Below are 22,634 nucleotides of genomic sequence, written 5' to 3' on the forward strand. Positions count from 1 at the left end.
CTCATCCTCAATAATGCACTCCTGCTCCATCCAAGGGACAGCCAGGAGTTGACTACAACTACCATACTATTACAACAAATATTTATATACCGCTCTTCAACCAAAGTTCCCAAAGCGGTTTTTACAGAAAAATAAATAATACCTAAAATAAGATGGTCTTCCGTCCCCAAAAACCACCTAATGGTGCAGCGGGGGAGTAACTTGCCTAGCGAGCAAGAGGTTGCCAGTTTGAATCCCCGTTGGTATGTTTTCCAGACTATGGGGAAACACCTATATTGAGCAGCAGTTATATAGGAAGATGCTGAAAGGCATAATCTCATACTGCACGGGAGAAGGCAATGGCAGACCCCTCCTGTATTCTATCAAAGACAACCACAGGGCTCTGTGTGCACCAGGAGTTGGCACCGACTCTGCGGTGCAACTTTACTTTACTCTGTCCCCAAAGCTAACAATCTAAAAAGAAACATAAGGCGCATACCAGCAACAGCCACTGGAAGGATGCTGTGCTGAGGATGGATGGAGAATCACCACTTTTAAAGGTGTCTCTTTGCTCAAGTAGCAGGGATTGCTATAAGGCACAAAGGAGTGTGTGTGTGTGTGTGTGTGTGTGTGTGTGTGTGTGTGTGTGTGTACACGCAAGGGGAGGGCAACCTGGGTTTCCCAGCAGCTGGTCTCCAATGCCTTAGTTCCTGTAGCACCCACATCCTGGCCCATCAGCAAGCTGGAGGGATGAAACCCTCATGGTCCAAGGGCACCCTCTGGAGTGCAGTGCCTGGCTGAGTCTGCCAGTTGACCCTGGCCTGGCTGTGGTCAGCTGACCCCTTGGCTCTACAAATCTCTTGTCTCGAGGCCAGCCTAGGCTGAGCAACTGCTCAAACTACCAAAGCAGCCTTGACTCTCTTGGCTCCTGCTTTTAGCTGGGATTTTGGCACCAGCAACAGTCTCAGGCCTGAATCCCATCTTTGGCTTTCTAGTGAACCCCTCCTTTTCCCTAAGAGAAGAGGGTGCACACTCTGATAGGTATGATGCCAGGATATGAGAGACCAGAGCCTCCAAAATTAGAAGGAATCCATACTCCAAGGCAGTTCACATTGTTACGATGAGGGTAGGAGAAGTGTCCTACCCTTATTTGGGAGCTGTGCATGGTCCAATTTTGTGATTGTGTGCATGGGGAAAGCAAGGCAGGAAGAGAAGGAAGTGATTGTCTGGGAGAGAGGAGTTGGCATCATCCTACCCCGCTCTCATACCCAGTACTTCACCCAGGTAGGAGGAATTGCCATCCAACCCAGCTCCTCAGTCCCAGAGGAGCACTTCCTCCCTCTCTGACCTTGCTGTTTCCCTCGCAAAACATGTGCATATGTCCTACCCTAATTATAATCATGTGAACTGCTCTTAGTAGTATGTAGTCTTGTAGTATGTAGTTAGTAGTATGAGTCTTCACCAGTGTTCCCTCGAATACGTTCCCAGAGACGTAAGTTTGGGCAGGGTATAAATGTAATAAATAAATAAAATAATAGGGATACCCAGATGTTGTTTACTACAATTCCCATAATCCCCCAAGCAAAAGCCATTGCAGCTGGGGATTCTGGGATTCGTAGTAAACAACAACTGGTAATCCCTGTTAGAGGGAACACTGGTCTTCACCTGAGCAGAATGACCTACTCATTCAGCAGCTTTTCAGCAACTTCTGATAGGGATGTGCACGAACCTGTTCAGAGGCCCTTTTATGGGCCTCCAAACAGGTTTGAACAGCTGGCAATTTGGCCGGTTTGAAGGCGGGGGGACACCTTTAAGGGCAAGGGAGGGTGCACTAACCCCCCTGCTGTGCTTCCCCCGCTGGCACTCTCTTAAAAACGGTCCAGTGAGGCAGCAGCATACCTCCCTGCCGTCCCGTTTTCTCCTTGGTCCGGAAGTGAACAAAAGTACCCCACGCGTGTGCAAGTGCACCCTTCCCCCACCCTTAAAGGTGTCCCCCCTGCTTTTGAAACTTCCCCCGCCAGTTCCATGCATATCCCTAACTTCCGATATTGCCTTTTGCTGTCCTTCAGGCCCTAGCCCTTTAAAGAGACTACCAGCCAAGAGATGCCATTGCCATCTTGGTTCTCAGCGGGTGCAGAGACTTTCCAACCTTGCCAAGGAACAGCTTGAAATACCCCAGAGGGGAGACCCCAAAGTCCTTGTGAAGGCATGGGGGGGTTCCAAGCTGTTTCCTTCAGTTGTGCGTTTTCACACCCGTCACGGGCTTTGCCTTCCCCTTCCTGCACAAAGAGGGCCCTCAACCAAGTTATTCAAGCACAAGCCATTTCTCAAGAAAAACCCACTGTTTATTTGAATCTTCTCCTCAAATCTTCATTTCCCTAGAGCATCTAGCTAAGAGAGCAAAAGAAGAAAACACAGCAGGTAAAAGAAACAAACAAGCAAGCCCCTTCTCTTCAATGAGTTGCTTTCCTGGCTTGGAACACTCAGGCCTACTATTAATGTAAAATTACCTGGTTCAATCTGCTAATTATGTATAATATACACAGAATGCTCCATGAACAATGAGCGGACTTGACAAGGAAGGGCTCCTTGGCTACAAGTGGTCAAGTAAATGACTTCCAAAGGTGAGTAATTTAGAAATGCTGGCAGTGTCTGATTCCATCAGGGACTGGCTCAGATCCAGCAGTCTGCTTTCAGCATTGGCTCAAGGCCAATGCTTTGCAGAAAATCTGAAAAACATCTTAGGAAAATCGGGCAATGTTTTCAAAACTCTTAGTCAGGCTAGTGAAAATATCAAAATGACATTTTAAAACTTTGTTCTTTCCACCAGGGTAAAAACTCTCTTTCATAACCTGATCTTTCTTTCCTGGGCTGATTTGCACACAATGGTTCTTCATTCGCTTTAATGTAGGGGTGTACACAAACATTTCATGCCGAACCGGTGTGCCTTAAACCAGGGCCACTTAATCAATTCAATCACAGACCGAACCAGGGGCTGTTCAGTCCATGATCAAACCCAACCAGGTCCTGTTGGGGTGAACCAGTTCAGCACAATAAGGGGGCTTGGGTGGGGGCAGAAAATGAGGAAGCAAGCTTCTTATCTCTCCAGTGCAGCTGCTGGTGCCACCGTTTGCCGCCACTTGACCTCTCGGTGGCCCCAAGCAGCACACTCCACCACCAAGCCACAGGTTCAGTAAAAGAAGGGAGAATGCGCTGCTTGAGGCCACAGGGAGGGCAAGCGGCAGTGAGCCTTGGCACAGCAGCCATGCCAGCCAGGTAAGCAGCTTACTTACTCACTCGCCACCCCCCACCCAGCCACCCCTTACCTCTAAAAGGTACCTCTAAAAGTACCCTCTGTACTTTTAAAGGGGAATCCTCACCAGGTTTCCCCTTACAAGTAAATCCCCTGAACTGGTTCAGCCCAGTTTGATGGTCAAACTGGACTGGACCCATTTGAGGTGAACACAGAACTGGACTGGTTTGAATCCAGTTAGGATTTGAACCGAACCAGCTAAACCAATTCCATGCATACCTCTACTTTAGTGCACTAAACAGAGGTTCTCAGCCTTGGGTCCCCAGATGTTGTTGGACATCAACTTTCATCATCTCTAGCCACAAGAGCTGGGACCTAAGTTTGAGAAGCCCTGCTTTGCAGCCTTCCTGTTTATGAGGGCCAATGGCCAGCCTAGGCAGATGGAGCCAGCCCAGAAGCTGAGAAGCCTTGTTGCCCCCTAAGAGGCTCCAGACTGCAGCCTGTGGCACCTGCAGAGTGTGCCTGTGTACTGAAAGAGCTGAGAGATCTCTGCTCTAGTCCCAAGGACTCCTGTCTGACACACTGCAAAGTGAATATTATTCCATTGAACACAGTGGGACTTCTGTAGAATCCACGGGAAAGAGTTGTGGTATGCAAGACAAGGCAGTGGAGTGGGATCAGGAATATTAATAGTTTAGTATTAATATTAAATGAAAAAGATATTATGTACAGAGTGTCAAGTGCACTTTTCCATGCTCTTGCTGCTGGCTGCTTGTTAGCCCTGCCTCTGCTCCAGGATGGGAATACAAGTAACTACAGCCCCATTCAAAAGCTGGCCTGGATCAAGGAATGGATTAACCAAAAACACCACAACCCTGCATTCCCTCACAAATAAAAGACCAGCCCCATCAAAACTGTGATGAGCATTGTGGTGCATCCCAAGGCGTTGGCTGTGTCATAGCACCACTAGGTGCAATGTACATGGAATGTATATCAGATGTGTTCTGGAAGGTAAAATGTCCTTCTATGAAAATATGGTGATGAGGCAGACTCTTATGGTCAGAAGTAGTTGGGACTGGAGAACAGACCGTATAGATGTATGAGTTATCTTCCTCAGGAAGATCAGCCTGAAGAGCATTTGCCTGCCCATGACCCTGCTGGCCTGGTGAGGACCTGCAGACTATTGCATAGTGGTTCTTTCCCCCACAGCCATGGCAAGTTGTGTCCCTGGCAGGGCAAACACCATTGTGGGGATAAGACCCACCACAGTTTTAACCAACTCATTGGGCCTTCTGCTCAGGTACATCCTGCATGGTTTAAGATGGATGGGTAGCCTGAGAAAGTATTGGCTGCTTGCAAGTGGGGTGTCTCTGCAGCTTTTGTAAAATTTCCATTTGGGGGGCATAGTTGCCTTGCTCAATCCATTGGGCATGTTGTTCAGACACTTCATTTGTTTGAGCAGTGTCAATATATTTTGGTGAGAATCATCTAAGGTTCACTTAGAATTTGCTTCCAAAGCCTGACTGAGGAACATCCTTGTATTATCTGTGCCCTTATCTCTGTGTTTGTGAATGCACAGGACTGTGCAAGGTGACGAAGACAGGTGTGATATGCATCAGTACTTTTGCTTTACTTTTGACCTGCTTGCCTGAACATATACTGCTCAAAGTCTATGTTTGCAGGGCTTAAAATACTTGGTGAGTGCTAGCTTTGTCTTTTCATAATCATCACCATTTCCATTATCAGATAAGGCTTTGGAATTCTGGTGAACTTCACTGCCTGCAAAATATAACAGCATTGCTTACTTGGAAGAAATCGATTTTCCAATCTTTCAAGCCAGTGGTCCCATGCGGGTCCCATCAATGTACCATGGGAGTCATAAATAGCAAATTCATGAAAAGCAGGAAGCATATTGATAACAACAACAACAAGCTTATAAAACTGGAAGAGGAACCAGTCACTGTTGGGAAAGTATGCTGTGCTGTTGAATAAAAGAAGCCCTCAAAATGGCTGCCACTCCACTTCTTTCGGTAGAGCTAAGAGACTATACAGTAGATAAGATGGCTGCTGGACTCAAAAGCAGGCTACTACTACAAAAAGGTTGTGTTACACAGTCTGTTATCCTATGAAGAAAACAATTCAGAATTCAAAGTGAGGGAGAGACAGAAATATCTGGTTAGAAGAACGGTGTGTCTTTGTTTCTGTCCCTTGCCTTCCTCTTTTGACTCTCTGTGTCTTGTAGGCCTTTTGCTCTCTCTGTTGCTTTCTGTTATTGAGAAGGGAGTTTTGTTGGTTAGTTGCTTGATGGAGGGGTTCTTGGCCACTCTCGTCACCAGTGTAGAATCCAAGGGAAAGAGTTGTGGTATGCAAGGACAAGGCAGTGGAGTGGAATCAGGAATATTAATAGTTTAATATTAATATTAAATGAAATAGACATTTTGTACAGTACAGAGAGGCAAGTGCAGACTGCTTTTCCATGCTCTTGCTGCTGGCTGTGTTTTTAGCTCCGCCTCTACGCCAGGACTGGAATACAAGTAACTAAAGCCCCATTCAAAAGCTGCCCTGGATCAAGGAATGGATTAACCAAAAAGCACCACATCTTACACTTGAGTAAACAAGACTGGGATCTATGAGCTGCTTTAAGAAAAAGGGGGGAAAGATAATCCTGGATCAAAATTACCTAGTTTAATTAAAAAACAAGCTTTAGCTGTAACCAAACAAAACTATTATTGAAATATAGTGCAGGACTCTCTCATTAGGGACAAGCACAGAATGCCATGAAGGATGTATGTGATAATATTCTGGTCCCCCACCCAGAGTTTCACTTATAGGAAGAGAACAAGGACATACTTGTGAGTGAACATGTTTACGTTGTACACATATTCATATACCTGACAATGCTTCAAAAATTAGTAGGAACTTTAATCTCTATGTTGTCGGGATGCCATGTTGCCTGGTTGCTTGGGTGGCCCTGTGGAGTCTGGAGAAGGGCATGGCATCCCTCCTGTGGGGCTTCCGTTCCCTTCAGGGGGTGGTAGGGATGAGAAGGGCCCAGGCTGGTCAGATCCCAGTGGGGTTGAGGGCAAGGCAGGGAGAGCTGCAGGAAACCGCTCTAGGGAGACAGGGAGGTTGGGTGTGGCAGGAAACAGGAAGTGAGGTCAGGAAGGGGGCGGGGCTGGTTCAAGCCCTGTCCGCTTTGCACAGGGGTATTTAAAAACGAGGCAGCTGTTGAGGAGGGGCTGCTTGCTGCTTCTGAGTATGGGAGCCAGGAGTTCTCCACGAGAGGGAAGTGGCTGAATGCAGCCAGCCAGGAGGAGGACTTAGATGACAAACTAACTTCCTCCCCTGGCTGTTCATGAGGCTCACCTTCTTCTTTTTTTGGTGCTTACCCAGTCATTCTGGAGTTCAAGAAAGGCTAGGAGCGCCCCCATTTCTTGGGAGTCTGACATATGTATATAACACATAGGTGATATGTGGCACGCACATGCATAGAATGCTGGAGGAGGTGCCTGAGGAGGAGGTGGGCCAAAGGACTGAACAGGACGGAGCAGGGTGGCTGCCTCATTGAATGCAGCTCCACAAAAAAGGACACACACCCACACCCCGCTCACCCCTCCGCTCCCTCCTCAAGGTAAGGCTGCTACCAACAGCAGCCACGGCAGCTCCCTTTGTTCAGGGGAGGCTCCCAGAGCAATCCCGCCCTCACGTGCCCCAAGTAGCCACTTACCTCTTGCTGATGTGGCCTCATGAAAAAGACGCCTTGACGGCAGCTTGCTGGTCGGCACCGGTGGGGAAGCGCGGCTGAAGAGGGCCAGCTGGGGGTGGAGGACTCCCACTTCCAGCCCCCTCCAGAGGGAGCAGAAGTGCCAGGACCCGGTTGGAGAAGACCATGCATGCTGGAGCTATTGTTCTGGATGCTGAGGAGAGCTCCTGGTTCCTGTGTTGGGGGTGCAGTGGAAAGGCCACGGGGCAGCTGAAGGCCGGCTGGGGGGAAGAAGAAGTGCACACAGGAGGATATAGGGGAGAAGATACTGCAGGGATGGGGGGGAGGGGAAGGAAGAAAGAGGGGGAGAGAGAGAGAAGAAGAGAGAGAGAAGGGAGGTGAAGAAGGGAGAGGGAAAAAGAGGAAGAGACAGACCGAAAAGAAGGGAGGGGAAGAAAGCGGGAGAGAGAGAGAAAGGGAGGGGAAGAGAGAAAAAGAAGTGAAAGAGCGCAAAAGAGAAAGACAGAAAAAGCAAGAAACAAGGGAGGGGAGGGGAGGGGAGGGGAGAGAAAGAGAAAGGAAGGGGAAGGGGAAGAAAGAGAGGGGAAGGGTGAGAGAGAGAGAGAAAGAAAGTCTCCAGTCTGTGTGAAAGTTTGAGGACAGGGAGCAATGTTGGGCCATGTCAGGTGTTAACTGAAAGGACAGGCTTCATCACCCTCTGGGTTGTTTGAGGACCTCTCCTTCCTCCAGTTTTTTAGTCATGGTCATTTTTACGTAGGTCTCTCACAAATAAGATCATTTGACTCACTAACTATTGTATCAGCAAATCAAGAGATCGAAAACGGTGTATAAAGAAATTCATGACACTGAGAAATACAGCAGGGGCTGTGGCAAGGAGCAAGGAGAGCAATAAAGTACTAGCGTGCAGATGCTCTGCGCAGGTAAAGCTAATTAGTTATAATTGTTCTTTGGAAAGAAACCAAAGGGAAGTTCTTGGGCTTTGCCTCAAAAAGCCTAAGAACTGTAGTTTTCAGAAGGTTCTGGCATTTCTTCCTTGGAATCCTTAGGCCCCTTACAGAGCTACATTTCCTATGGCTAACTTTCATCTTGATAAGATGGAGTGTGGGGAAGCCATATAAGCTAGGCAGCAAATTTTGATTGTAGCATGGATATGATGCTGGATATTTGAGGTATTTTTAAATGTTGAGGTATTTTTAAATATTGCAAATAAACAAAAACCTAATGAATTAATCCACTATTAATTAACAAACCAAAACAACTCAACAATTCCTCAACACACTAGCCAGTCAGATCCATTGTGTTTTTTAAATGTTGCCTGCGTCATTTTACCAATACTTCAGCTGCAAATTTACACTTGCACAGAACTGTGAAGGGAAACAAATCTCATTATTATGTTTCCTTCCCTTCCAAAGACGTTGCTGCACCATTGTACCGGCTTACCTGGTATGCAAATGCAGTGTTTTAATTCCTTCTGCAGCACCCTGTGGAGCAAACATATGCCACTGTCTCTGAATGAGACACCAGCAGATGTGGAGCAGATCGGAATAAAGTCCAGACATGCCAAAATCATCCGACAAACAAGCCATTAAGAGATCTTTTTAAAAACCCACTAAATTGCAATAAGGTTTAATGACTGCCACAAGTGTGTGTCTGAGAACTGTCTGATGGGGAAGGTGGACTGCTGGAGAAGATGATAGGCATTTTCTGCCCTGGTGCATTCTGGGATTTCCATGTTTCTGCTTAGTGAATAGCCGGTATGCGAAGGGGGGAAATCAGTGCCAGTCAACCTTTTTGGCAAGTTTATTTATTTATTTTATTTTATTTTGAAATGTTTATATTCCACCCCTCCAGCAAAGTCCTGCTTCAGGCGGCTTGCAATAAAATGCAATCTAAAACAATCTAATACAATAAAAGGCAATAAAAACACGACAACAAAGATGATAAAACGCCATAAGAGACAGCAACGGATACAATGGCAATTAGATATATAGCAGTCAGAAAATAAAGGAACTATTTAAAACCAGAAACAAGTCAGCTTTTTAAAAAAGCTTCTTTTAAAAAGAAAGATTTCAAGGTTCTTTTAAAAAAGAAGTCAAAAAGAAAGACTTGCCCCTTTGGGAGGTCATTCTAAAGTGGGAGTCATTAATGAAAAAATCCTGTCCCAGACCTCCCACTAACTGAATCTGTGTCAATGCCAGATACTAGATAAGGATTTGGTTTGACTCAGGGGCGTAGCAAGAGAAGAGTAGGCCTGTGTTCACTGGGTGAACATGGGTGGCTTCTGCACTCATAGCAGCGCCCACTAGGGATACCACTTCAACGGCGGGTGGGGGGATAACTTTAAGGGCAGGGGAGGGTGCACTCCCACTGCCCTGCATTTCCCCCACCGGCACTTGCTGAAAAACCGATCCGGCAGGGCAGCAGCATACCTCCCTGCTGCCCCGTCCGCTCGGACCAGAAGTGACAGGAAGTAGCGTGCAAGCACACACATACACACATGTTGGGTACACACACGCTACTTCCTGTCAATTCCGGTCTGAGGAGCGGACGGGGTAGCAGGGAGGTACACTGCCGTCCTGCCAGACTGGTTTTTCAGCGAGCACCGGCAGGGGAAACGCGGTGTGTGTGTGTGTGTGTGTAAGTGCACCCTCCCTTGCCCTTAAAGTTATCCCCCCACCCACCGTCGAACCGTCGAAACTCCCAATGCTCGAACCTGTTCGGAGGCCTGTAAAAGGGCCTCCAAACAGGTTTGTGCATATCTCTAGCACTCACTCTGGTGGTGCTCTCACATACACACCCACATTTGTCTCCTGGCAGCAGCTGTGGTGGGATCCCCGGCCAGGGGGAAGGGGGATATCAGCAGCTCCCGGACACAGGGCACCTCGGGTTCTTTGAACCTGTCTGCCCTATTATAGCTCCATCCCTTATGTGACTATCGGAGGGCTCTGGCAGATTAATTAATATGAGAGAATGCAGTCCAACAGGTACCTTGGTCCAAAGCCATGTAGGGCTTTAAATATTACTCCAACACTTTGAATTTGGCGCAGAAGCAAACTGGCAACCAATGAAGCTGCCACAGGAGAGGTGAGAAACTTGTTGAGCAACGAGGGATGTGCATGAACCACGGTTCAAGCACTTTTGGGGAAATTCGAATGGGAACTTTAAGAAAAAGGAAAGCAGGCCCTTACCTGCTCTCCTCTGCCCTGTCCAGCTTCTCATTGGGGTGGCATGGCTCCCAATAACCCCTGGCATGGCGCCAGCACACATGGACGCCATGTGCATATTGGAGCTGTGCTAAGGGTTATTCGGAGGTGCGCTGCTCCAATAGGAAGATGAATAAGGCGGCAGAGAGCAAGTAAGGACCTGCTCTCCTTTTTTAGCCTACTTTCCAGTAGGCTTATGAGATCACTCAGCATTCTCTGTGTGTCCATCCGTGTGTTCCCCACTATTAACTTCGCAAGGCCTGGACCAATATGAACCAAATCAAGTACATAAGAACAGCCCCTACAGGTACGAGTTGAGGGCATGCTCTCTCCTGCTGTTACTCCCCTGCAACTGGTACTCAAACTGGTATGTTTGAAGTTGGGGTACAGTTGTAGGCACACATAGGGATACCTCAACAGTGTAGTTTGTGATGATGTCATCTACCCCAAACTCAAGATGGCGGACGCATGAATGTTTGAGCCACAAGTAGGCTGACTTGTGGACTGTCTAACTGATTTGAACCAAATTAGGTACAGTTGTAGTGAGTGACACACGGAGACACCTCAGTGGCATAGATGATGTCATCCACCCTATTTCAAAATGGTGGACATGTTTACTTTTGAGGTGCAAGTGGGCTAACTTATGAACCGCTTAACCAATTTGAACCAAATTTGCTACAGCTCTAGGGGCATATGGGGAAACCTCAATGCAGTCATTTGTGATGATGTTAACCACCCCAATCCAAGATGGTGGACGTGTGAATTTTTGTGGCACAAATGCACTAACTTGAGGACTATCTAACCAATTTGGACCAAATTTGGTACAGTTGTAGTGAGTAACACACAGGGACACCTCAATGGTGTAGTTTGGAATGATGTCATCTATCCCGATCCAAGATGGTGGATGTGTGAACATTTGAGGGGCAAGAGATCTAGCTTGTGGACCTCAATTTGAACCAAATTTAGTCCAGTTGTAGAGACAGAGAAAGGAAAGTAGGCTGATTAGTTCTCACTAGCACAACTTGTCTTAAAGTTCCTGGTTGAATTTCCCAACAAGTGCTCGAACCACAGTTCATGCACATCCCTAGTAGCAACTAACATCCATGCTCATCCTTGCAGCAGTGTTCTGAAACAACTGAAGCTTCCGAACCGCCTTCAAAACCCCAATTAGAGCGCATTGCATTAGTCCAATCTGGATGTAACCAATGCGTGAGTGACATAAGTCAGTTGTCAGTGGTCAGAAGTCAGTTGTCCACGTGTCCGTCCGTGTGTCTCCCACTATTAACTTTGCAACGCCTGGACCAATATGAACCAAATCAGGTACATAAGAATAGCCCTGTTTTTACTCTGTTTTATATTCGTTGTGTGTTAAATTGTGTACACTGCCTAGTGGTACACATATCAGATAGTATATAAACAGTATAAATAAAATAATAAACAATTGTCCAAGTTGTCATTCAGCTTCCTTCCCAGGAGATGAATCTCTGAGTGGGGAATAGATACATCTTGTCTGTAGTGGACATGCATGGCAAAGCATGCACATGACCTCAAGGTATCATGCAGAGCATAACTTGCCATTTCATACACTGCAGCTGCTGAGGTATATTTTGAATAGTGAGGGCAGAACATTGGACAGTGGCGTATTTCTAATATATCCTTAAGCAAGGGAGATGCACCACCTTTCAAAAATGTGGAGGAGTCCTGGCAGAACACATGGCATTCTCTTCCCAGGAAGGCTTGGCTGGTATCTACCTACTCTGAAATCTTTTCCATGCCTGCCAAAGGCTCTTGTGGTTTCTCCAGCTTTTAACTATGGATACTATGACTGTACCACTCCAACTTTTATCTGCTGTGTTGCTGCCTTAAATTGTGATCGTTTTATTAACACAAGAACAGCCCTGCTGGATCAGGCCCAAGGCCTATCTAGACCAGCATACTGTTTCACACAGTGGCCCACCAGATGCCCCTGAGGAGCCCACAGGCAAGAAGTATATGCATTCCCTCTCTCCCACTGTTACTCCCCTGCAACTGGTATTTGGAGGCATCTTGCTTCTGAGGCTGGAGGGGATTGACAGACCTGTCCTCTGTGAATTTGTCTGTGCCCCTTTTAAAGCCATCCAAGCTAGTGACCATCATCACATCCCATGGCAAGTGTTACTACTTGTTATTATTGAATTTCCCCCCTTATTGTGAGTCAGGCTGAGAGTATTTATATAGGAGGGTGCAATAGAAATCAAATAAATGAATAAAATAAATGAGTGAATGAAGTATATCCTAACTAAATTATTCCACCATACCACTCAGGAGTCTAAAGAACTACTAAATTCTGATAGGGCTTCCTCTAGTAAATTCCGTCAGGATGTCCACCAGTATGCCCTGGTCAGAGAAGAGGTCTGTGACTTCTTGTCACAAGTGTGTCTCCATTTTCACCTGTGAGATGTTGGAAGATCTGATTTGGTATCTTTTTCTTGTCCACTAAGCTTGATCACAAAACTACTGGCAGGGTAACAGAAACATATAGCCTGGGCAGAACAGAGCACGCTCCCGATTTCTGGTTGTGTGCTTGCAAACATTAAGGTGGGGAAAATGATCGCGTGCAAGGCAGCACTGGGTAGGATGGCTTTTCCTCCTACCTTGGTAAAAACTAGGGACAGAACCTAGGTAGGGCACACTCGTCCTGACCTGCTGCCACCTCGCACACGACAATTCTCTCCCCCTCCTATTGTAATGTTTGCAAGCCCATGAACAAAAACAGGGAGAGCATGTGGATCTCTTAACCAGGCTGGGCTCTTCTGCTACTCTGCTGGCAGTCATGTGAACAAGCCTTCTCTCTGCTGAACTGGGAAATGAGCAGCACTGGAGAGGCAGGCAGGCGTGCAAATTTGACTCTCTGCCATGCTGAGGTCCTGCTTGCCACACACAGCCTGGTTCTTCGTGCCACTTGTAGCTCCCATTGCCAGAGGGCAAAATTCAGGCAAAGAAGAACAGGAAGATGACATCTTCTACCATGTTATCCCAAGCTTTGGGAGCAGAATTCAGCAACATTTACAGTCAGGGTAGGACCCTGAGTTCAAATCCTAACTCAGCCATGGACTTCTGAAACCCTTTGTCCTAAATGATGACTGGATTATAGATACCTTTTAACATCCCAATTGCTCTGCCTGTAAGTTGCCTGCAAATGCCCTTGCTCTGAAGGAACGGAGGGCCTCCAGTGTCAGAGCTAATGTGCTAAGTAGCCAGGTCAATGACACACTATAGTAACTTTAAGTATTATTAAGCTTTTTGCTCCCATATGTTTTGGATCAACAAACAGGGTCAGTGGGTCACTTGTCCTGACCTCGTAAACCGACCCCCCCGACCCCCTGGCAGATGGTATTAGGGCCAGAGGATTGATCGATCCACTCTCTGAATTCAGTGCACAAGTAGGAAGGGGCCCATCAGACAACACTTTGCTTGGGGGGGGGGGATCTTCAGATGTGGAGCTGGGCTTAGCTCTGCCTTCAGTAGCCAAACTAGAGTCCGTGAAGAAGCATCTGCTTTGTATGCAGTCGTCTTTGCAGAAGGTTGCAGTTTTGATCTCTAGCATTTCCAGATAGAGCTCAGCTGGAAAAGAGTTCTTCTGTCTGAAAACCTTGGAGAAGCTGCTGCCCGTCTGTGTTGACAATACTGAGCTAGAAGGACCAAGGTCTGGCTCAGTATAAGGCAGCTTCCTATGTACCCATTTGTTGGGGATGGAGCCCGCCAACACATATAGGGTACCTGCCTGGTACAGCACCAGCTTGGCATGCAGAAGACCCCAGATTAAATCCTTGCCATCTCTAGGTAGGGCTGGGAAAGTTTCCTGTTTGAAACTCCAAGGAGCTGCTTCCAGGGGTGGCCCAGGGAATTGCAGCACCTAAGGTGGGGCCAATCCCCTTTCAAAACCAGCCCATCCAAGCTTTGAAAGTGGGGGGGGGCAGGGAGGAGGGACTTCCTCTTCTCACCTTGTGCTTCTTGCAGATTTTGCAATGAATGTGAGGAGAGACATTTCTTGCAAAGTTTGCAAGGGTCAGATCTGTCCCAAAGAGCTGCTCCGATAGCCATGGTGCAGGAAATGCTGCTGCCCTGCTGCTGCCCCCATAATCTGCCACCTGAGATGACTGCCTCACTTTGCCTCATGGAAGGGCTGCCCCTAGCTGATGTCCAGTCAAAGGAGACAATACTGAACCAGATAAACCTGAGCTGATGGCTTGTGACAGAAAGAGTACATTTGTTTTTAAAAGGCCAGGAGCCCTTGCTCTCAACATTAATGCTCTATCAGGAACATGGAGCTGGGAATGCAATGTTTCCTTCCCACAATTTAGTTTGGCCCCAAGTGACTAGAAACATGGCAACTCCAGGACTCAACTTCGGAGCCCAAGTTGTTGTTGACTCTGGCCAAAGAATTATGGGAGTTGTAGTTCAACAAGATCTGGGGATCCAAGTATAACCCCTCTTACTCAGGAAATGGGGTTTGGGGGTTCAACTCTCTCTCTCTCTATTTATATATCTGTATATTTTGAAACAGTGTATTTCCTAGTGGTTGGAAGAAAGAGAAAGAGAATTTAAAAAAAAAAACACCCACTTTTTATGGCAAACTCAAGGGTTTATAAACATTTACATTTGTTGTTTCTGTAGAACCGAATTTGCCAAGCATGCATAGAGGTAAACTTAAAATACCCAATTACAAAGTAATAGAAAATCATAAAATATACATACAATATCATCATAGGGCCACTAAATAAAACTCAAACCAAACCCCAGTCTCTTTCTTCTAAAGGAACTATCCAAACAGTAACCCTGCATAGTCCATACTATAGTTCAGTTTTCCTGCATAGTCCATAGTCCCAAAGTCCCAGGAGTGAGCAGCTGAAATGACCAAGATCTGATGCAACGAGGTCAAGTGGGACCATCCAGAACATCAAACCAGCATGCAAATCTTGCCCAAAGAAGAACTGCAATATATAAGCAAGTTCATAAAAGAATAGAAGATCTCCAAATCTCTCTTTCCTTCTCCATTCAGGAGCTTTCTGCTGGCCTTGAAAACTCTAGAAGATTCTAAGAACCTTCTGAGCACTTTCAAAACTTGCACAGTCCATTAAGAAGTGGAAGGGGAGATCATATGCCCTATAGTTGCCAGTTCATGGAACCTTCCAATAGTACTGGTAGTAATGGTGGGAGTTACACAAGGTTGGGAACTCCTGCTTTAGGCTAGGGCGGCAAGCAACGGTACTGTGTCTTACTGCAGCAACAATAGCGCTTTATGATCCATGCCTGCTTCATGCTTCATGACAGCATTTCAGTCTCCAAAAAGCTCAGCTGCTCTGACCTGAGAGCCCTGCACCCTCTTTGCTGGAGTGCTTAAGTGTCAGCAGGCTGCAGTTATTCCATACTGGTGGGAAGGTACTCAGCACATGTTCAGAGGCATGTTGTCCTTTTATTTTATTAGATCCCATATCTCAGGCCTAAGCCCTGGTGTTGAAAAGACAGTCCGCAGGTCAGTCATGGATCAAATTAAGCAGCAACACAATTTGCTGCATTTTTTTTAAAATTGCATTAGCAACAGCATCTTTCCAAAGGTTTCCAAGTGTATTTTGGCTCATAATGTCTGCAGCCAATTGATGAAGACGCGATTGAATGATCAAGGAGATGTTCATAACCCAAGGCTAGGCACTTATTGCTTTTTCCCTTGGAAAATAAAAGTCAATATAGGTTTTATTACATCTACTCCAGTCCCTTTTCTCCTCACTCAGTGTGAAGGGGGTAAAATCACACTGACAGTCGTGTTGTTCACCCTTGTGCTGCTATTTATTATTTTCTGTTTATCTTCTTGGATTCATGGTCTGTTACCTGCTTATCTGATCTCTTGCTGCGTACTTGGAAGGCAATACACACTCTCTTCTCCCGTGGCACTTAATTTCTAAGGAAGTCGCAGGATTTTCTGAAATGAAGTGCTGTTTATTTTTCTGCCAAGCCGAATCTGCTGACTGGCCCGTCCCACAACTGAGATTTAAAATGCCTATCTTGGAGGTGGGGGTGCTATTTACCACTTTCCTAGAGCAACTGACCATCAGGTGAGCAGAGTTCCAGCGAGTGCTTGTACGGCTCTGGAATCTCTGATGGACTATGGTGCGGCCACACCTGGAGTACTGCGTACAATTCTGGTCACCACATCTTTAAAAAGGACATTGTAGAACTGGGAAAGGTGCAGAAGAGGGCAACCAAGATGATCAGGGGCCTGGAGCACCTTTCTTATGAGGCAAGGCTACAACATCTGGGGCTTTTTAGTTTAGAAAAACGACTGCAGGGAGACATGATAGAAGTCTATAAAATCATGCATGGTGTGGAGAAAGTGGATAGAGAGAAATTCTTCTCCCTCTCATAATGCTAGAACCAGGGGTCATCTCATGAAATTGATTGCTGGGAAATTTAGAACCAACAAACAGAAATCCTTTTTTTACACAACACATAATCAACTTGTGGAATTCTCTGCCACAAGATGTGGTGACAGCCAACAATCTGGATGTCTTTAAGAGGGGTTTGGATAACTTCATGGAGGAGAGGTGTATCCACGGCTACTAGTTGGAGGGCAATAGGCCACCTCCAGCCTTCAAGGCACGATGCCTCTGAGTAGCAGTAGGAGTAGCAGCAGTAGAGAGGGCATGCCTTCAGCTCCTGCCTGTGGCTCCCAGTGGCATCTGGTGGGCTGTGGTGTGAAACAGGATGCTGGACTAGATGGGCCTTGGCCCTGATCTTGCAGGGCTGTTCTTATGTTCAGGGCATGATAAGCTACGGGGGCAACTCTATGGTGCCCCCTTCCCTTAATGCCCTAAGCACGTGTTTGTTTTGCCTTATGGTCTCCTCTCACTCCTCTCTTGTGAAGCTTGCAAGAAGCATGAGGCAAGGAGAGCCCCTGCGGGCAACCATTCCTCCTTCCCCACACTCTGCTGCACCACTCTCAAAACTTGCTTTTGAAAGCGGGCTGGCCCCCACCAGGGCCATGGGGCAAGGCAGCATTAGGGGCTTCACCTCTGGCACCTCGGACCTGTGGCGGCAGCAGCTCCTGGTGGTGGCAGCAGCAACTTCATGTGTGGTGCCACCAGGGCTGGTGCTGCCATTTTAGAATTGCAAATTGCTTGGGTCCCCAACATACACCAGGGAGGAGCACCTGGGAATTCCAAAACGGCACCCCTGCTGAAGAAGAAGCATCCACTGCTGCCCACCATGGCTTGGAGAGCTTGCCAGGGATAAATGGGGTGGCTCGCCTGGTGGTGGTGGTGGGCAGCACCAGACCCTCCTCCTTCAGCGGTGGCACCAGAGCCACGGCAGAGTGGCTTGAGAGAGGTAGTCATGCTGTCATTTTCTCCTCCTGCCCTCCCATCTGCAAATGGGCTTTCTCTGGAGGTTCCTGCATCACCGCAGAGGCCGCTGGATATGAGGGATGAGAGAAAGCAGGAGTGATAGGGCAATTTGCAGTGCTGCTGTAGGCACTGGACAAGCAGGCCTCAGGGGTTGGCTATGGGTCCCCTTATGGGCATGGGCTCCTGTTCAAGGCACCTGCCCTTGAGGCCCTTATGGGAGGAGATTTGGTCTTGTGGCAGCCAGCATGAATTGTCCCCTTTGCTAAGCAGGGTCTGCCTTGGTTTGCATTTGAATGGGAGAGTAGATGTGAGTGTGAGAAATTCCCCTTAGGGGATGAGGCTGCTCTGGAAAGAGCATCTGCATGCTTGCATGCAGAAAGGCCCAAGTTCCCTCCCTGGCATCTCCAAGATAGGGCTGAGAGAGACTCCTGCCTGTAACCCTGGAGAGGCTGCTGCCAGTCTGTGTAGAGCAGACAGTACTGAGCTAGATGGACCAATGGTCTGACTCAGTAGAAGGCAGCTTCCTATGTTCCAAGGTGAAGATTGTGAGCATTCTGTTTGTTTCCTCTCTCGCAGCCAACGAAGCAGGGCACCAACACCTTTCTAGGAGTCAAACACAGTCATTTCCCCCCAGCAGAAATAATTTTACCCCATGTCTCCCCAGACCTCCAACCAATCAGAGTGTGAAGCAGGAGGGGTTTATGACAGCAGTGTTTATGATGGCCAGTGTTGCAGGTAGACTAACTCTTCCATTTTGTTCAGGGTGTAGTTAATTTAGTTGGGCTCTTGAAGTCAGAACATTAATCTATTTAAGTCATACGGTCTACCGTGACTGGGATCAGACAAGGGTCTTTAGCAGCTTTGCTTGGAGATGCCAGAGACTGAACTGGAGACCTGAACAGTGTCCCTTCCCACAGGGATCCCCAGATGTTGTTGACTACAACTCCCCCAGCAATCCCAGCCGCAATGACCTTTGGCTGAGGATTCTGGGAGTTGTAGTCAACAACATCTGGGGATCCCTGTTACAGGGAAGACTGGACCTGAATGCAAAGCACTTCCTCTTCTGCTGAGCTACAGTCCCTCCCCTAAGAGATGTAGTGAAGGGAACCATGCATAGCTGGGGAGATAGCATGGCGGGACAGAAAGCCCTCACATACATCGCCCTAAGAACCTGGAATGAACAGTGAGAGAGAAATGATGTGATTGATTAGACATTGCCAGTCTGCCATGGCATTATGAAGCAAAATCATATTACTTAGCATTTTTATAGCACTTTGCCATTCTCATCTCTTTTGCCATACATTAAAATCAATACCTCTTATATTAAAATCTATACTGATGTATTATGTTATTTATTTACAGTCCATTCTTTCCCAAGGGCTCCGAAGCATTATTTATTCATTACATTGATATCCCACCTTTTTTCCATAATGGAATTGTGTGTGCACAGAGTTCTTCCAGGCACTGACCAAACTCAGACTTGCTTAGTTCCAGCAAGGCTGCACCATAAGTTTTACACGCTTTCAGATTATGCACTATCTCAGGGGTTCTCAACCCTTCCCCCCCACCCCGCAACATCCCCAGCCACATCTGGGGTCCCAAGCTTGGGAAGACCTGACCTAAAATGATAAACCCTTGACAAACCCATCTTGGTTTGGGTATACAATAAGGTTGGCCTCATCAGGGTATCTAAGCCTAATTATGTGCAACTGAAATGAATACACCCTGCTTTCCTTTGCCTCAGTTTCATCCTCTTCCTCCTCCTGTTGTCTCCTTTGTGGCAAATTGTAGACAGTAAGATCTTGGGGGCAAGGACTTGCATATTGTTGGTGCTAAAGAAAACATCATCTGTAATAATATTAAAGAGTCTCCTGTCAGAGGATTGTGTGTGTGTGTGTGTGTGTGTTCACGTAGTATTTCAAAATTATATTTTTTCAGCTGTTTCCCCTCATTTCTCCCCACCCTCCAGTTTCCTCAGAGATTCACAACTTTCTGATTTGAATTTATAATACAATGCAATGGTTGTATTTTATTTATTGTTAATCTACTTTTGTTCATAAAAGTGCACATTAAAAAGTGGTAAAGAGAAAAACGTTAAGGCAAATACTAACCGCCCTTAAGATTTAAAAAAAATCTGAACAGACAGAAGTCATCAATCATGACACCTGGTTGAATCAGCATGTCTTTACAGCCCATGTAAGAGTGGCAAGCAAGGGAGGCTGCTGAATTGCTCTCTGGAAGAAATGTCACATCCCTGGTGCCACCCTCGAGAAGGTTGGCCCCCCACCCCAATCGTATCTCTAGCACAGATGTATCTCCATTCATTTATGGATGTTTATGAATGGGAGTGACTTTTGCGATTCCAGTCAAAAGGCAGGATGTGATCTAAATAAATAAATAGGAGCATAGGAAGCTGTCTTATATCAAGGCAGACCCTTGGTCCATCTAGCTCAGTATTGTCTACACAGACGAGCAGCAGCTTCTCCAAGGCAGGTGTCTCTCTCTCAGCCCTGTCATGGATATGCCAGGGAGGGAGCTTGGAACATTCTGCATGCAAGCAGGCAGGTGCACTTCCCAAAGTGGCCCCATCCCCTGAGGGGAATATCTTACAGTGCTCACGTGTGGTCTCCCATTAAAATACAAACCAGGGTGGACTCGGCTTAGAAAAGGGGACAGTTCATGCTTGCTACCACAAGACCAACTCTCCTCCCACTGTTCCCATAATAAATAGCACCCCAGCTAACAGGGCCAGAAGCTCCTTAAAAAAAAAAAAGTAACTCTCATTTTTAAATTTTGTTTATTTATTGTTCAATTTATATACCACTTTTCATTAAAATACTCTCAAAGTGGTTTACAATATAATTAAAAACAATGCATATTTAAAATACAAAGGTACAGATGATCTTAAAAATTAAAATACACAATAAAAAGTACAGATCATATACATATAAAAATAATCTATAACAATTTAATAACCCATAAAACAATAATAATACATAACAGCGCAGCAGCAGTAAAAACAACAACCCGATACTCTCATTCAAAAGCCTGGGTGAAGAGCCATGTCTTCACTTTTTTCCTAAAAATTGTCAAGGAGACTGAGCAGATTTCAGCCGGGAGAGCATTCCAAAGCCTGGGGCAATGACTGAGAAGGCCCTGTCCCATGTGCTCGAAAACTGAGCCTCTCTCACTGTCGGCACATGGAGCAGATCCCCTCTGATGATCTTGTCAAGTGGGCAGAAATCCTTGGGAGCAGGAAGTCCTTCAGATATCCAGGGCCCAAACCATCAAGGGCTTTAAAGGTCAAAACCAGCACCTAGAATTGGATCTGGAAACAAATTGGTAGCCAGTGCATCTCTTTCAGAGTGGGTGTAATATGATCCCAACAGGCAGCTCCCGATACAATCCTAGCTGCTGGATTTTGCATTAGCAGCAGTTTCCGAATGTTCTTCAAGGGCAGCCCCACATTCAGGGCGTTTCTGTAATCCAGCCACAATGTGACTAGGGCATGGGTAATTGTGGCCAGTTCTACATTCTTGAGAAAGGGACGCAGCTGGCTCACTAGCCGAAGCCTTGCAAAGGCACCCCTGGCCACCACCACCACCACCACCACCTGAGCCTCGAAATTCAGAGCCGGTTCTCTATATTTAGATGGGGCAGAGTTTCTGCCCCAGTCCAGTCCAGCACAACGTCTCTGCAAGTGCCACTGTTGATGTCTCCTGTGTCTTAGTGTGAATCATTAGTCTTAAAGTAAAGTAAAGTGTGCCGTTGAGTCGGTGTCGACTCCTGGTGACCACAGAGCCCTTTGGTTGTCTTTATTTATTTATTTAAAATATTTATACCCCACCCCTCCAGTGTACTACTGCTCGGGGCAGCTCACAACAATAAGATAGACACAGATACAATAAAAGAAATAAAATTAACTAAATTTTTAATAAGTCAGATTAAAAACCACACTTATTAGGTTCAAATTAAAAATGAAAATTATAGAAAGCTAAAAAAGCTAAAGAACCTACCAGATATAACAAAATAATAATTGAGCATTAAAAAGCCTCCTTAAAAAGGTGTGTTTTAAGATGTTTTTTAAAAACGCTGAGGGAGGGAACATGGTGAAGCTCTTCAGGGAGGGTGTTTCAAAGCTGAGGGGCCACAACCGAAAAGGCCGTCTCTAGTCCCTGACAACCGGACCTCTGTTAGTGGCAGCGTCATGAGCAGGGCCTGAGATGATGAGTGGAGGGCCCTGGCAGATTCATATGGGCAAAATGCAGCCTGACATGTACCCTGACCCCAAGCTGTGTAGAGATTTAAAGGTCAAAACCAGCATCTTCAATCTAGCCCGGAAGCAGACTGGTAGCCAATGAAGCTACCTTGGTAGAATACAGGAGGGGTTTACCATTGCCTCCTCCTGCGCAGCATGAGATGATGCCTTTCAGCATCTTCCTATATCTCTGCTCCCCAATATAGGTGTTTCCCCTAGTCTGGGAAACATACCAGTGGGGATTTGAACCAGCAGCCTCTGACTTGCTAATCAAGTAATTTCCCCGCTGCGCCATTAGGTGGCTACACTCCTTAGTCTTAGAGAGTGTGTGTGTGTGTTTTTTTTTAGTGTGAGCCCTTTTGGGACAAGGAACTATTGTTTTCATTCCTTTTGCTAAGTAAGCTGCTTTGAGCATTTTTTGTTGAAAAGTGCTATATAACTACTTTTAGGCGCTTTCTAGATTAGATCCTGCAATGGGGTTACATCGTATCTTGGAAGTGTGCTTCCACACTTCCTGTGTTGCGACACCGCAGTCTCTACGCGGACAGCAAGATGCTGTTCACATTGCCAATGCCTGGTTTTGAACTGAATTGCTGTGATATAGAGCTAGGACATTGTATATCCGGCATAAGAAGGTTGCTGGGTTTTTGGGGGGTTGTTCGTTTCCACGAGACTGCGCCCCCTGCAGTTTACGTTTCAAATGCGACTTGCCTGAATGGAGGCATTTTGCTGCTGTTGAGCAGCTATTCTGGAAAGTGCCTTAATAAATAAGTAACATGCAGCACAAGCCAACTCTCTAGGGCAGTGGTAGGCAACCTTGGTTCGCCAGCTGTGGCTG

The sequence above is a fragment of the Hemicordylus capensis genome, chromosome 5 (genome assembly GCF_027244095.1).
Source record: "Hemicordylus capensis ecotype Gifberg chromosome 5, rHemCap1.1.pri, whole genome shotgun sequence".
NCBI lineage: Eukaryota > Metazoa > Chordata > Lepidosauria > Squamata > Cordylidae > Hemicordylus > Hemicordylus capensis.